Source organism: Pyxicephalus adspersus, chromosome 1 (genome assembly GCF_032062135.1).
Source record: "Pyxicephalus adspersus chromosome 1, UCB_Pads_2.0, whole genome shotgun sequence".
Taxonomy (NCBI): Eukaryota; Metazoa; Chordata; class Amphibia; order Anura; family Pyxicephalidae; genus Pyxicephalus; species Pyxicephalus adspersus.
Genome location: NC_092858.1, coordinates 105661486 through 105675659, shown reverse-complemented (window position 1 = coordinate 105675659; position 14174 = coordinate 105661486).

Here is a 14174-nt window from a genome sequence, read left to right as displayed (position 1 = left end):
TGGTACACACAAAACGTGGGAAAGAAGTGATGAAGCCACAGGTGGTGATTGATTACAACAACACCATGGGAGGTGTCGACAGAGCTGACCAAGCCATGACATTCTACCCAGCGATGAGGAAACAGCAAAGAAAGTACTACAAAAAGATTTTTAGGCATCTCGTTAAGCAGTGCCTTTGGAATGCCTACATTCTGTACAAAAAAAATAGTCAGAGGCCTGTGAATCATTCACACTTCATTTTGCAAGTTTCCGAATCCATAGTCAAGAACCACCAAACACCATCAGTGGCTATAAATAGACCTGGACGTCATGCTTCAACCGTTGTCAACCCAGAACGCCTAACTGGTTGTCACTTCATTGAATACATCCCACCAACCAAGAAAAAGGCAGCACTTACAAGGTGCGTGGTTTGCTGCTCAAAGACCGATGACAGAGGTAGGAAGAAACGCAGAGAAACCAGGTTCCACTGTCCTGACTGTGATGTTGGACTTTGTGCAGCACCCTGCTTCAAAACCTACCACACCCCGGATGTCTACTAAAAATGTAAATGTTTTTTTTTTTCTAAAATCTGCAATTAATTTATTTTATTATTTATCAATAAAATTGCACCCTTGTTTGGAAAATTTCAGTAAGAAATTTTTGATTAAATTTTTTTTTTGATAAATTACATTCATTATTTTTTTAAATAATGATTTATAATTATTTATTATATTATAATTTATGAATATAATATATTAATTAAATATAATTATTATACCCGGGAGTTATTCCCAAGAATTACAGGCCTAAAATATCAACAACAAATTTCTATGCCAAAAAAATAGGACCACTTTTTGCATCAAAAAACTTACAGAATTAGAATGCTAGGGGGTTAAAGTCATATGATGTTTGCTAGCAAATGTTTTGAATCCTGAACCAGATCCTTTCCACTGATGCAAGTGTATCCTCTCCAACCTTGGACAGCTTTATTAAATCAGGCCCCATTTTATATATAAAATTGTATGTATGTATGTATGTATGTATGTGCGTATGTATGTGTGTATGTTCCACCATCACTCAAAAACGCATGGAGACATTTTAACCAAACTTGCTATATATATGGCTGAGACTCATGTCAGTGCACCAGTCTTCTTTGTACAGCGCTGTGCTCTATGTCAGAGCTATATTTGGATGTATATATGTATGTGATCACTAGGAAACGCATGGAGAACTTTCAACCAAATTTGCTATGTTCCACCATCACTCGGAAACGCATCAACACATTTCAACCAAACTTGCTAGACATATGACTCGGACTCATGTGATTGCACCGCTGATCTTTGTACAACGCTGTGCTATATGTCAGAGCTATATTTGGATGTATGTATGTATGTATGTTATATTAATAAATGTATGTATGTGATCACTAGGAAACGCATGGAGACATTTCAACCAAACTTGCTATGTTCCACCATCACTCGGAAACGCATTGACACATTTCATCCATGAGACCTTATAATATAATATAATATAATATAATAGCATAATATAAGATTGCAAAAAATAAATACCCACACAACGCCAGGTAATCAGCTAGTGTGTATATAAATGTCACATTAGGCTATCTGCTGCCCCCTTGGTTCAGTCTCCCTCATTTCAACCATTACTCTGCATAGCATGGTGGCTCAGCGGTTCGCATTTGGGCCTTTCCAGTGCTGGGTCCCAGGTTCAAATCTCGGGCAGGGCTCTATCTGCATGGAGTTTGCATGTTCTCCCCAGTGCCTGCGTAGGTTTTCTTCCGGGTAACCCGCTTTCCTCCCGCATTCCAAAAACATGCATTTAGGTTAATTGATTTCCCCCAAAATTGACCTTAGACTGTATTAAAGACATATGACTATGGTAGGGCCATTAGATTGTGAGTTCTTTTGAGGGACAGCTAGCGATATGACAATGGACTTTGTACAGTGCTGCGTAATATGGCACTATATAAATACTGTATAATAATAATAGCTTCATCAGGACTTTTCCACCATATTACGTATAAGGTACCTTTTGCATTGTCTGCACAAGCTGGGGGGCATTTAAAGATGAAAAGGTGCAGAGTTCAGTCTTCAGAAAATAATTCAGAACTGTGGGACAAGCAGTTCTTGTCCCAGAACTTATTTATTTCCTAACAATTGCCTAATCAAAGAGGTGGTGGTTCATTAAATACAACCTGTCAAAGGGAACTTACAGCTATCCTAAAGGGTTTTTTCCTACTTTGAAGATTTATTGCACAAGTGCTTGGTCAAGATTCTGTGAGACAAAATGACCATGGTTGTCTACATTTCAAAACAAAGGGTAACAATAAACCTTCTTCTAATGCAAATATCAGCATAGATATTTTATTGGCCCAAATTACATTGATCATTTCCATTTGCTTTGTATCTACCAGGTCCTCAGAATGTAATAGCAGGCACCTTTGCAGATGTAAGGTTATTGCTTGCACACTGTGGCTTTTGGGGTCCTCGGAGGGTACCTTTAAAAGGCGGGTGTGGTAGCGAGGAAAACCATCTTAAATGGGGAATCCCTGACTCTTATTTGTGAAAGGAAAATGAGTGGGGGATAGATGGAGTGGGTTTAAAAATGGAAAATAGTGGTGATCATCCTAGCTTCCTTGGTCAAGGAAAATTATAGTAAACATGGAGCAACAGTTTTCCAAAATATACACGTGATTAATGAGTAAGCCTAATTTTAGTACAGAACATAATACACTAAATTATATCAAATAGATTCTGCACTAGAGAATGTGAGGAAATGTCAAATTCACTGCTTTATAAATAGACCTTCCTATATTTCCATTAAGTAATTTGAAATGTTAAAATGCATGAAAAGTTTTGCTGAACAAAAGTTATTGAAAGGGCCTAAGACACTCCATTTTGTTTCTCATTCTCTTTTTTAGTTATAAGAGATAGACATATTCCTTGGTTGTTTAGACTATATGTGTATAAACCTGATGTTCTGCCAAATGAGTGTCCTTGTTAATTCTGCTAAACTCAGATAATGTCGACTGTTGATGAATAACAAAATGTCCTGTTTGTGTCTGAAATTATGTAGCTAAACAGTTTCGTTTTAGAATAAGTATACTAGTGTTTTTCCACTGTAATAAAATAACAAGCGCAGTGATATTTTGTTATGGTAAATAAACTAGATGTTTGTTATAATAAAGTTGAAGATTGCTTGATACCATACGAGTGTATGCATCGTTGAGTGATTCTTCCCAGGCGCCTGTTCTGATGCAATGAGAGACACTGGGATGGATTGAGATGAGAGAGGAATAGAGCCAAAGAACCTTCAGCTATTACAACCTTTATCACTTAAATCATACAGCATGTCTATGTTTATTTACTTTTTACTTGTATTTATATAGCGCTGACATATTTCACAGTGCTTTACAAACTCCATTGTCATTTCACTATATGGAAAAGACCAACGATTATAGTAAAAATCTGGTGTAAACTGTACATTGATGCAGGTGTGTAGGGAGAGAGGTGGAAACTACCTAACCTCAGAGTAAATAGTTCAAGCCTACCCCAGAAAGTTATTCAATGGAACAAAAGAGAAAATAAATAAAGAAAGAGACCAGGGTTTGTAGGCAAATTAAATGGAGTGTATTATGTAGTGAGATATATTATTTTCATTCAACACACAGTCAATACAATTTCAAAGCATAAGAGGTCCCGCCCCCCTATTCAGTGCTGAGGGGTGGGGATTTGGGACCTGTGTTCTAGACATACAACATCACTGACTGATATCAATATCACAAATAGGTAATAAAGTTTTGAGTCCAGACGGGTTTTGGCAGTATTGGCTTCCTCAGGGGACCTGTTGACCGCAGAGTGCAACTGTATATAGAAATAGCACACATGTTATTCATGTATAATCTGAATATGCAAGACTATGTCAAAATATAGTACAAATAAGTAACTATTAGTAAAATAAAAGTAAAAAACAAAGAAGTACTGATGTGTAAAAATCAATGACTGTGACTGATTTATCACACTAAAACATATGCAGATATGAAAAATATATATGGCAGCTATGGATGAGCAAACGAGATTTTTAGGTTCCAACTCCCGGCGAATCGGGCCTTTCTCGCTTACGGAACATGTACGCGAGAGCGGCCTTGTGATGCGCCAAGAGGTCATGTTCTCGGTGAACAAACAAGGGAAAAAAGCAGGGGGCGGTAAATGGGTCTATATCGGCTGGAAATAGCGGCTGGGAGCAAATTATTTGCTCCCAGGATGCACAGCAAGGCCCAGCAGCCAATCTGGAGAGATCTGGGCAGAGGCATATATATATACAGGAAAGGAGAGAGGGATTAGTCACTCTGTGAGGGGTTATTCACACTTGTGTTCTGTGTGAAGGAAAGAAGAAGGAAGAGAGGTGCATTGTGACAGGGACAGTTTAGGAGCCTTCTGTATATCTGTATATGATACCTCCTGCTTTTTATCAATGAAGCCCATTTGGTACAGAAAAATTTCTGGACTACTATAAAAAATATACAGATAATTTAGTGTTTGATACCTCTTGCTATTTACCAAAGAAGCCTGTTTGGTACTGAAATATTTCTGTCCTACTATGAAAAAAATTCAGATATTTCAGTGTTTAAAATGTCTTGCTATTTACCAAAAAAAAAAGGCTGTTTAGTGCAGAAAGATTTCTGGCCTACTAAAACCAAATGCAGATATTTCAGTGTTTGATACCACTTGCTTTTTACCAAAGAAGCCTGTTTTGTACAGAAAAATTTCTTTTCTACTATAAAAAATACAGATATTTTAGTGTTTGATACATCTTGCAATTTACCAAATAAGCCCGTTTGGTACAGAAATTTTTCTGTCCTACTATTAAAAAACAATACTGATATTTCAGTGTTTGATACCTATTGCTATTTACCAAACAGAACCCTTTGGTACAGAAACATTTCTGTCCTACTATCAAAAAAAATACAGATATTTCAGTTTTTGATACCTCTTGCTATTTACTAAAGACCGTTTGGTACAGAAACATTTCTGTCCAATTTAAAAAAAAATACCGATGTTTCAGTGCTTGATACCTCTTGCATTTTACCAATGAAGCCCGTTTGGTACAGAAATATTTCTGGCCTTTTAGAAAAAAATACAGAGATTTCAATGTTGCATACCTCTTGTAATTTACAAAAGACAGTTTAGTACAGAAAAAATTCTGGCCTACAATAAAAAAATACAGATTTTTTAGTGTTTGATACCTCCTGCTGTTTACTAATAAAGACAGTTTGATACAGAAAAATTTCTGTCCTACTTTAAAAAAAAATACAGATATTTTAGTCTTTGATACCTCTTGCTATTTATCAGTTTGATACAGAAAAATTTCTGGCCTACTATAAAAAATACAGCTATTTCAGTGTTTGATACCTCTTGCTATTTACCAAAAAAGCCCATTTGGTACAGAAATATTTCAGTCCAACTATGAAAAAAATACAGATATTTCAGTGTTTGATACCTGTTGCTATTTATTAAAGAAACCCATTTGGTACAGAAAAATTTCTGTTCGATTGTTGAAAAAATTTATCAGTGTTTCAGTATCAGTGTTCAGGTATCAGTGTTTGATACCTCTTGCTATTTACAAAAAAAAACTTGTTTAGTACAGAAAAATTTCTGGCCTAGTATAAAAAAATACAAATATTTCAGTCTTTGATACCTTTTGCTATTTATCAAGGAAGCCAGTTTGGTACAGTAAAATTTCTGTTCTACTACAAATAAAAATATAGATATTTCAGTCTTTGATCCCTTTTGCTATTTACCAAAGAAGCCCGTTTGATACAGAAAAATTTCTGCCCTACTATAAAATAAATACAGATATTTCAGTGTTTGATACCTCTTGCTATTTACCAAAGTAGCCCATTTTGTACAGAAAAAAATATTTTCTACTATAAAAAATACAGATATTTTAGTGTTTGATATAGTGTTGGTCGAATAGCTCACTATTCGATTCGACCGCTATTCGGTCGAAAAATGCAAAAAAACATTCGGGTGATCGAACATCGAATTCGAACTCAATTAAAGTCAATGGGGGAAAAATTCGGGTTGTTATCCGGGTCAGTGGAGAGCTTCTACAGCCTATAAATACATTTAAAAAGACATGTCAAGACTCTCCCAGCTCTGCACAACACTGTACAAGTAAAAATAAAATAAGGAAGTCTTTTTTTTGTTGCTGGCAAGTAGTTTTGGTCGAATAGCTCATGCCATTTTATGGGTCGGCCAAGGTAACTTGCCGGATTTTACACGGTCTCCGAGTACAGCCAGAGAGGGACATGAGGGGGTTCCTCTGGTCCACAAATTAGCCACCAGGTTTCACCGCTCTGTTACAAGCCATACACAGGCTTCAGAGTACTTGCAGAGGTCTCTGAGGGCGGTCTTACAGTCCAAAAAACTAGCCAGCTACACAGCTCTGTTATACGCTACAAGTGACAGGTGGCAGCAGCAGCAGCAGCAGGAGGAGGCGGTGGGCACTGAGACGGAGCGGGGACCGCATTGGTAACTGGCATCCAGAGTTGGGAACTGGGCAGGCGGCATCAGTTACAGCATGAGGAGGAGGTGGTGGGCACTGAGAAGGAGCAAGGACGGCATTAGAGGTTGAGGCCATCAACCATATGGACAGTGTCAAAGCTGTAGCAATTGGAGACATGAATGGATCAACGAGATTCCAATCCGTACCTACTATGTAGCAAAACAACATGAAACGGAACAGGCTTGGCGGAATCAGCGGGGAAAGAAGACCCTGTTGAGCCTGAGTCTAGTCTGGCATCTAGAGCTGGGTACTGGGCAGTGGGCAGGCAGCAGCAGTGATAGCATGAGGAGGAAGCAGCAGACGTAGTGTGGATGGCTGTGTTACTCCTCCTTGATTCCGCCAAACCCGTTCCCTTTCATGTGGTTTCGCTACATAGTAAGTACGGATTGGAATCTCGTTGATCCATTCATGTCTCCAATAGCTACAGCTTCTACAATGTCCATGGCCTCAACCTCTAATGCCGTCCTTGTTCCATCTCAGGGCTATGCCTCAACAACCACGGACCGTCACCAGGAGAACCAGCTCCAGAGCACCTTTCGGCCCAAGTTAGATGTTCGCCCGTGTGGGCATTTTTTAATGTCTTTAGTGATGACAACACTATGGTCATCTGCAAACTGTGTGCTCAACACTTGAAACGAGGCAAAAACCCAAACAAACTTGGAGGTTCATGACGTGAGCCAAGCAAGGTACGTGTGTGTCTTTCCCACAACGCAGGGCTGCCAGCAGATTGGCCCCGTTGTCACACACGACCTTGCCTGGGTAAAGTCTGTTGGGAGTTAGCCATATGTCCTCCTGCTCCAACAAGGCACTTAGAATGGCTGCGCACATGTGGCAGAGGGAACACAGGCTTCGCAACCTCAGGACTGCGTGGCAACATAGGAATTGTGCATCGAAATAGCAAACTGCAGGATCTTCCTAGTGGTGAACAGATGCTGCCGAATTGGAGGTGCTGGGTCTCCATGGCAAAGTGTCCCTGGAAGAATAGTTTAAGGCACAAGAGTCAAAGGAGGAGGTGGAAGTGGACGTTGAGGAGGAAATTGCATGGCGATGTGCTCTGGGCGGAGGTAGGTATGCAGGCCTTGCTGCAGCTGCATCTTCCCCTGTTGCCACCAAAGTTACCCAGTAAGCTGTATAGGAAATATATCTTCCCAGTCCATGCTTGCTCGACCAACCAATGCACAGCAGGAACACATTTTTGTGCAAAATATTGTCGCTTAGGCATAATTTACTGTGGGTTCCTGCAGAGAAATGCGTAACGGAACAAATTGGAGTCCACCAGCCGGTAAGGGAGGAGCTCTGATGCTATCAGCTGTGCAATTGCCACATTGATTAGCTTTGTTTTGGGGTCATTTGGGACATATTTCCTCTTGCGCTCCAGCATCTGGGGGATGGAAGGTTGGATGCTGCTAATGCTTACCACAGAAAGATTGGATGGTGGGGTAGAAGTTGTGGGGGATGGTAATGATGCCTGGTCTTGACTGCCAGCAATGGGACAAACAGCAGCTGATCTCCGTTGGAGCTCCTGCTCACCACTAGTGGAGCCTGAAAAAGGTAATGCTCGGCTACATGCCCCACTCAAATTGATGGCAGCAGCACGGGTAACTTTGGTGGCAGAAGGAGGAAAGGCAGTGGAGGAAGATCGAGCAGTTTGAGCTTGCTTCTTGGGCGGAGGTGGTCGCACAGATCTCTGTGCTTTCACCAGTTGTTCCCTCCAGGTTACCGGGTGGTGGCTTTTTAAATGAGTGCTCATGCAACTTGTTCCAAGTTTGTTTGGGTTTTTGCCTCGTTTCAAGTGTTGAGGACACAGTTTGCAGATCACCATAGTGTTGTCATCACTAAAGACATTAAAAAATGCCCACACGGGCGAACATCTAACTGGGCCTCTCTGGCTGTACTTGGAGACCGTGTAAAATCCGGCATGTTCCCTTGGCCGACCCATAAAATGGCATGAGCTATTTGACCAAAACTACTTGCCAACAACAAAAAAAAGACTTCCTTTTTTTATTTTTACTTGTACAGTGTTGTGCAGAGCTGGTAGAGTCTTGACATGTCTTTTTAAATGTATTTATAGGCTGTAGAAGCTCTCCACCGACCCGAATAACAACCCAAATTTTTCCCCCATTGACTTTAATGGAGTTCAAATTCGATGTTCGATCACCCGAATAATTATGCATTATTCGACCGAATAACCAACACTAATAATAAATGCACTTAAGGTATCTCTGATTTGTGGCTCTGTAGTGTATGCTGCCAAAGCTGATCTCCCTCCTGTCCCTGTTGGTAGAGACCCTGACACATGGTAGCTTTAAATATTTACATTTATTGAACAATTATGTTAGTGATATCAAATATATATATCCAGGTTGATAATAAAGTGAAACTATTTTTATTAATGATTGCTGTAACATACATAACTGTCATGTAACATACTTTGTAATTTTATGTTAATATTATTACCTTTCCATTTCAATCTGCAGCCATTTAATTTTCTCAAACAGCTAAAGTAATTTAAATGCTTCCTAGTAACCTTGGCAACCATGGTATGAAATTACATTTCAGGAGACATTCTGTACATGAACAGCGTGCAAAACACCTCTATAAATCTCACTTCCTGCTTATGTGATTGGCTCACTGCTTTTCCTAGAATTGTTCTTATTGCAACATTGGGATTGATCATATAATGATCACAGACAGACTTTCTTACTTAACAAGTAATCGAAATACACACACAAAATTTCATCTTGCAATATACATAACTGACCTGGAGAGAAGTACAACTTTAATAATAGCATAATTATTATCATACATAATGCATATAAACATGCTAATTTAATACTCCTAAGGTGTATTTCTATTCGTATCCTAACCACAGTAGCAAAATGGAGAAAAGCATAAATTGTTGGGTAATCTCATATAATTCTTTAAGCATTATACACTGAAAATATGAGAGGTAGAATATTTATTTTATTTTACAAACAAAACAAATCCTCTATGCCTGCAAAATTTAAACCTTTGGCTCAATTGCCTGTGAACAGAGCATCTGAATTTCCATTAAAAGAGACTTTGAAATGCTCTGGGTTTTTTTTTTTCTTTTTTTTTTTTACTCTGAACGATGGGGAGAACCAGTGAAGCATCCTGTAATTAGACTGTGAATTATGTATTTTCGTACTGTCAGCATAAGGCAGCTGTACACGACCAGAGAAATTACAGTGGGCGTAACTGGTTTTTATTTTCTGGGCCTTTTGTGTGGCAGCTGAATGTGTTTGGGTAACAATGTATTCAGAATATATGTACATATTTCCATTTTGATGGGTGGCTCCTGAAAACTCCTCACCAAATCTTCAATGCTGACAGCATAGAGAAGCAGCAGCATATAAATGTTGTTCATGTTTAAATAATATTATGTATAATGTAGTAGATTACAAGATTGCCAGTACTGAATGAATTAGAACTCATAGTTCAGTGTTTAGGGAAAATGATTTTGACTCATTCTAATACTGTTGATGTATACATGGATGTCTTTGTATATTATACTGTACTTCATTCCATCTGTAAAAATATATTACTTTTAATTATGTTTATAAAAGGGGCATTTTGCTCTCTTTTCATTTTGCTGCATGGAGCAGCAATGTTTTAATATGTGTACAGTATATTTATTTATTTGTGTTTGTGTGTATATATTAGCAGACATAAACACATGATGCCAAACTGAGGGGGTATTCGTCATCATGAACCTCAAGTTTCCCTGGAAAAGGGCTTAGATAGGGCTAATATTAATTGTATTGCTGCAAATTTGTAGCTCTGTATTTGGGAACCAGGCCCGGAGTGTCCTTGACGGAATAGGTGGACCAGGCACTTCATACCTTTTCCAGGCCAGAATTTGAGATTGGCTCTGGAGCACCTGGTCAATGATATTTAAAAGGCACCTGCCTTTGGAGACAAGGGATAAGTTGCAGCCTGAGGCCAGGTGGGACAGCTGCAAAGGCTGGGTGCAGCCTGTAAGCTAGAAGTTGGTTTACCAAAGTTAGGTCTGCTCCAGAGCCAGGAGGCTAAATTTTGTGTTTTTTGAGCATAATGCTCAGATTACTTGGATGCCCTGCGATGGAACATTGTTTTTTTTTTATGTGTTTGAGTTTTTGTGCGAATAAATTTGGATAAAGCACCCTTAATTTGAAAGTAAAGTCTGAAGTACGAGTGCATTTTGAAGCTAATCCCCACAATAAATAAATTATATATATATATATATATATATATATATATATATAATGAGTGTGTATTGTTAACACAGCATCTGTCAAGGGGTGGGATATATTACAAAGCAAATAAACAGTCAGTTCTGTGATGTGTTGAAAGTGTAAGGATCTAAGTGACTTTGACAAGTGCCAAATGTTGATGTTAGATCACTGAGGTCAGAGCATCTGCAAAATGGCAAATCCTGTGGGGTATTCCTGGTATGTGGTGGTAAGTACCTACCTAAAGTGATCCAAGAAAGGACAACTTATGAATTAAGATCAAAATCAGTGGCACTCCAGGCTTACTACAACACAAATTACAGTAAAACCTAATGTTGGCCATGAGGGAAAGGTGTCAGAACACACAATGTGCTGCTTATGGGGCTGCTTGTCTGCAGACTAATTAAAGTCTATGCCTATGCTGATACCTGTTTACTAGCAAAATTGACTACATTAAGCGCATGAGTATTGAAAATTGACCATTGATCAATTGAATAAGTAGTAATAAGGTTGAATAAATTGAATAAGAAATAATTGGATAAAGCACTTTTTCTTATAGATCATGTAAATGGTACACAGTTACACCCCAAGTAACATATACATTACAGAGGCAGTTTGGGGACTAGTTAACTTATGATTGGGCAGGCCCAGAGAGTATCTGTTTTGCTTACCCTACAGGCAGGGTAAAAATTTGCATTATTTAGCATTATATTTTGTTGGCCTGGTCTTTCAAACTGAGAACTGACTAAAAATCTCAACCATAAGGCAATCCCTATTGGTACTGATATTATCCTCCAGATATGGAATTTCCTTTTCTACCTGTCTTTCTTTGTTCAACAGGGTTGATATGGATAAAATATATGCACATGAGTATATTAGCAAGTAGTGATTATAATATCAAGATAACCAATATTGTTTTACTTAGCTACCACAAACACTAAACAAAATTATAGAATGATTCCTTAACCTTCTCAGCGGTAACCCTGAGTGTGTCTCAGGCTAAAAAAAAGCTGATAGTGGTAACCTTGAGCTATACTCGGGGTATCTAAAAAAAATAATAAATACTTACCTGGTCCTGCCAGTGTCTTTCCCGTCCGATCCCATCCTCTGGCCGAGTCCTCTTCCTCCGATCGTTCACCCGGCGACTGTTCTGGCCTTTCACCTGGAGTTCCGGATGACGTTGTGTGCGTGGCCGTCGCTAGGGGTGTGGCGGGAATTTCAAATTATTTTGTATTGCATTCAGTACAAAATAACTCTATTGAATGCAATACACTGGATTTATATGTCTAAATGTGGTAGATTGTCTTTCATGAAAATTTATTTTACAGTATATTATAATAGTATGAGTATAATAAAATTTGAAACACAAAATCATGTCAATGTTTATTAAATTTATTATTAAATATTTTTTTAAATCTAGTTTATTATTTTGACATGATTTTGTGTTTCAAATTTTATTATACTATTATTATATTATACAGTAAAATAAATTTTCATGAAAGACCATGTACCACTTTTAGACATATAAATCAAGACAGAAAAAAACTGCCCAGGAGGATAACAATAAACTCAGAATTTTTGCTTTTGGAAAATATCACATCTATGTATGATCTACCATGTATCCTGGACATAAAGATGGGAACGCGGCAACATGGTGATGATGCATTTGAGAAGGCAGCCACCCACATGGAGAAGTGTGCTCAAAGTACTAGTGTTCTTGTTCGAATTCAGGTCGTCCTAATGTTCGACCCGAATATGACTGTTTGAATTTGGGTGGACCCGACCCGAATTTTGCTGGATTCCATGCCCCAAATTCGAACCTCCCACAATGCCTAGGGACCTTCCCCATGATGCCTAGGGCCCTCCAAAAACAGCAGGGATGCTCCCCTCCATGTTTGCTGTGGCAGGCAGCTGATTGGCTGTCTGTCACTGCATGCCACACAGGGAGCCATTGCCCTATATAAGGCCAGGGGGTGCCTGCATTTACCACTCTTGACAGAGATTTGCTAGCATCACAAACTTTCTGTGCTGCTTGGCTTGCTTTGTCAAAGTGAAAAAAAGTGCTTTACTTTGTTAGACTGTGTCACACTCACACTATTAGTCAGATAGTTTGTTGGATTGTACTGTATTGGTGCAGTCCTGAAATCTACTGTACTCAGATAGGTAGAGTGTTTCACTGTTAGCTAGATAGATAGATATATAGATACATTGATAGATAGATAGTCAGTCAGTGTGTTACATACACGCAACCAGGAGCAGGGTCCCCTCGCTGACTGCGTGCAGAGTATCACACTTGTACTAAGAGACAGACACACAGACAAAGTGTATACTGCAGTATATATTTTGTATACTGTGTTGCATATTACAAGCGTCACCACGAAGGAAAGTGCTGCATACAAGACACACAGCGCACTTGCAATTTTTGTGTCAACCCCCCCCATAAAAAAATCTACTTACTGTACAAATTTACATATACATATAGCATATTAGATTCAAAGTATTTTGCAGGGTGTCAAGCCACAGAAAAAAATTTCTACAATGTCTGGCCAAAGAGGAAAGGGCAGCTTTGGTAGGGGTGGCAAGCAAAGCAGTATGAGTTTGTTTTTAGCTGCAGACCCAAGAACAGGAAGCGCTGCTGTTGGTGGCGGGCGTCCATTATTGCCACACCATAAACAAGACGTAGTGGAGTACATAACCCAGCCTGGGTCAAGTGATTGTACCCCCTCTTCATCACAGTCCCAGACACGGGCCTTACAAGTGTCCCAAACAGTCCATGATACACCTGTTCCTCCTAGTTCTTCATCTGCGGCTGGAAAGTCACGTGTACAGCAGTATGTAGAGGAGTCCCACCGAGGGGTTGGGGAGGCAGAGCTACAAGCATTCCTTCAAGATGCTCAGTTGTTTCAGTCATCTGACAAAGAGAGTCAGTTCACAGGCTTTCCCCACACTTACTTTTCACCAGAACACTCTGAGCCAGACCAACCAATTCAAACTGGCTCCAAAAGGCCTCTGGTTCTTTTCGGCATATACAGGGAAACTGTCTCTTCTGATGATGATGATGATGATGATGTCCTTGATCCGACATGGAGCGAGCAAGGAGATCATCATAGGCAGGAAGAATGGGGGAGGAGGAAGAAGAGGAGGAGGAGGTTGCAGAGCACCCTCAAAGGGGGAGAGGGGGGAAGAGGGTAAAAGCTGCCCACACTCTGCATTCTTCACGTACCAGTGAGGCAAGTCATAGACGTAAATCGTCGGAAGCTGTCACCACAGCTATGCCTCAACAACTGCGGACCACCACCACAAGCACCAGCTCCAGAGCACCTTTCGGCCCAGATAGATGTTTGCCAGTGTGGGCATTTTTTAATGTCCATAGTG